Raw genomic sequence first — 3,581 nt, forward strand, 5'->3', positions numbered from 1 at the left:
AAGAGGAACCAAGAGACGGAGGCTGTCCGCTGCCAGACCGACACCGCCACCCTTGCTCCACCGGAAGCCGGCAGTCAGCGGCAGCGGATCCACCCTGTGCTGCCGCCATTGATTAGCGTTCCGTTTCCTGATGTTTGTCCCTCTGCGCTTGCCCCCGCTCCCCTCCGTCTGGCTCCACCCCCAGCCGCCAGCACTCGCTCTCCTTATCTCCCAGAAAGGTCGCGGCCGGTGGCCCAGTGGGCAGCCCTGCGGAGATGAACCCCAGCGCCCCCAGCGACCCCATGGCGGCACTCGACGTGGCGGACCTCCACCCCGACATGACCGAGGAGACGTTCAGCCCAGCCAGGCCTATCCTCTCCATCCGGGTCTGCAGGGACGTGATCAGTGCCCCCCTACCCCACTTCCCGCTTCCCCTTGGGCTACTACTACATGAACTTCCAGCAGCCAGCAGACATGGAGCGTGATTTGAACACCATGAATTTTGATGTGATAAAGGGCCAGCCGGTACACATCATGTGGTCTCAGCGTGATCCATCACTTCGCAGAATTGAAGTGGGCAACATATTCATTAAAAATCTGGACAAATCCATTGATAATAAAGCACTGTGTGATACATTTTCTGCTTTTAGTAACATCCTTTCATGTAAGGTGGTTTGTGATGAAAGCAGTTCCAAGGGCTATGAATTTGTACACTTTGAGACACAGGAAGCGACTGAAAGAGCTATTGAAAAAATGAATGGAATGCTCTAAATGATTACAAAGTATTTGTTGGATGATTTAAGTCTTGTAAAGAAGGAGAAGCCGAACTTGGAGCCAAGGCAAAAGAGTTCACCAATGTTTGTATCAAGAATTTTGGAGAAGACATGGATGATGAGCGCCTTAAGGATCTCTTTGGCAAGTTTGGGCCTGCCTTAAGTGTAAAGTAATGACTGATGAAAGTGGAAAATCCAAAGGATTTGGATTTGTAAGCTTCGAAAGGCATGAAGATGCACAGAAAGCTGTGGATGAGATGAATGGAAAGGAGCTCAATGGAAAACAAATTTACGCTGGTCGAGCTCAGAAAAAGGTGGAATGGCAGATGGAATTTAAATACAATTTTGAACAGATGAGGCAAGACAGGATCACCAGATACCAGGGTGTTAATCTATATGTGAAAAATCTGGATGGTGATATTGATGATGAAGAACGTCTCTCCACAAAGAGTTTTCTCCATTTGGTACAATCACTAATGAAAAGATTATGATGGAGGGTGGTTGCAGCAAAAGGTTTGGTTTTGTATGTTCTCCTCCCCAGGAGAAGCCACTAAAGCAGTTACAGAAATAAACGGTAGAATTGTGGTTCACCTTCACTAACCAGGATATGCAGAGAATGCCAGGTGTACGAGCTGTGCGCAACCCTGTAATCAAGCCTTACCAGCCAGCACCTCCTTCAGGTTACTTCATGACCACTAACCCACAGACTCAGAACCGTGCTGCCTACTATCCTCCTAGCCAAATTGCTCAACTAAGATCAAGTCCTTGCTGGACTGCTCAGGGTGCCAGACCTCATCCATTCCAAAATATGCCCGGTGCTATTCGCCCAGCTGCTGCTAGACCACCATTTAGGACTACGAGACCAGCTTCTTCACAGGTTCCACGGGTCATGTCAACACAGTCTGTTGCTAACACATCCACACAGACAATGGTTGCACTTCCTACAGCTGCAGTTGCTACGGATCTGTGTCCACACTGTTCCATGGTATAAATATGCTGTGGGAGTTCGCAATCCTCAGCAACATCTTAATTCACAGCCACAAGTTACAATGCAACAGCCTGCTGTTTATATACAAGGTCAGGAACCTTTGACTGCTTCCATGTTGGCATCTGCCCCTCCTCAAGACTAAAAGCAAATGTTGAGTGAATGGCTATTTCCTCTTATTCAAGCAATGCACCCTACTGTTGCTGGTAAAATCCCTGGCGTGTTGTTGGAGATCAATAATTCAGAACTTCTTCACATGCTTGAGTCTCCAGAGTCACTACATTCTAAGGCTGATGAAGCTGTAGCTGTACTACAAGCCCACCAATCTCAAGAGGCTGCACGGAAAGCTGTTAATAGTGCCACCGCTGTTCCAACTGTTTAAAATTGATCATAGAATGATAGAATAGAACAGAGAACACAGAAACAAATCCATACATCTACAGTGAGTTCATTTTCAACAAAGATGCCAAGAACATACATTGAGGAAAGGACAATCTCCTTAACAAATACTGCTGGGAAAACTGAACACCTGTATGCAGAAGAGTAAAACTAGACACCTATTTCTCACCATATACAAAAATCAAATCAAAATGGATTGAATACTTGAATCTGAGACTTCAAACTATGAAACTACTAAAAGAAAACATTGGGAAAACTCTCTAGGACATTAGATTGGGCAATGATTTCTTGAATAATAGCCCAAAAGTACTGGCAACAAAAGCACCAGAAAAGGGGGGAGGGGCGTGGGCAAATGACATCACATCAACTTAAAATGCTTCTGCACAGTAAAGGAAACCATCAGCAAAATGAAGAAACAACCCACAGAATGGGAGAAAATATTTGCAAACTATCCCTGTGACAGTTGATTAATAAACATGATATATAAGGAACTCAAACAATAGGGAAAAAACCTATAATCTGATTTTAAAATGGGCAAAAGATCCAAATAGCCATTTCTCAAAAGAAGACATATAAATGGCAGACAGGTATATGAAAAGATGTTTAATATTGCTGATCATCAGAGAAACGCAAATTAAAACTACATTGAGATACCATCTTATCCCAGTTAAAATGGCTCTTTATCCAAAAGAGAGGCAATAACCAATGCCAGTGAGCATGTAGAGCAAAGTGAACCCTGTACCCTCTTGGTGGGAATGTAAATTGGTATAACCACTGTGAAGAACGGTTTGGAGGTTCCTCAACAAACAAAAAATAGAGTTACTATATGATCCAGCAACCCCACTGCTAGGTATATGCCTAAAAGAAAAGAAATCAGTATATTAAAAAAGTGTCTACATTCTCATGTTTCTTACAATGCTCTTCATAGCTAAGATCTGCAAGGAACTCAAGTGTCTATCACAGATGAATGGATAAAGAAAAAGTGGTACATATATAAAATGGAGTACTATTTAGCCATAAAAATAAAGATATTCTGTCATCGGCAGCAACATGGATGGAACTGGAGGTCATTATGTTAAGTGAAGTAAGCCAGGCACAGAAAAATAAACTTCACATGTTCTTACTTGTGAGAGCTAAAAACTAAAACAATTGAACACATGGAGATAGAGAGTAGAATGATAGTTACCAGAGACTGGGAAAGGTAGTGGAAGTAGGGTAGAAATGGGAGTGGTTAATGGGTAAAAAAAATATAATTAGGTAGAATAAATAAGATCTAGTATTTGATAGTACAACATGGTGACCACAGTTAACAGTAATTTGTCATACATTTAAACATAACCAAAATAGTATAATTAGATTGTTTGTAACACAAAGAAAGGATAAATGCTTGAGGTGATGGATACCCCATTTACCCTGATGTGATTTTTATACCTTGTATACCTGTA

The 3,581-nt window shown here is 42.6% G+C and overlaps 1 pseudogene; it reads left to right on the forward strand.

Annotated features, from left to right (window-relative positions):
- Positions 1-239: 239 nt before the first annotated feature.
- LOC101032819 (polyadenylate-binding protein 1 pseudogene) lies at positions 240-2,984 on the forward strand (annotated as a pseudogene).
- The last annotated feature ends 597 nt before the right edge of the window (positions 2,985-3,581 follow it).

The sequence above is a fragment of the Saimiri boliviensis genome, chromosome 1 (genome assembly GCF_048565385.1).
Source record: "Saimiri boliviensis isolate mSaiBol1 chromosome 1, mSaiBol1.pri, whole genome shotgun sequence".
NCBI lineage: Eukaryota > Metazoa > Chordata > Mammalia > Primates > Cebidae > Saimiri > Saimiri boliviensis.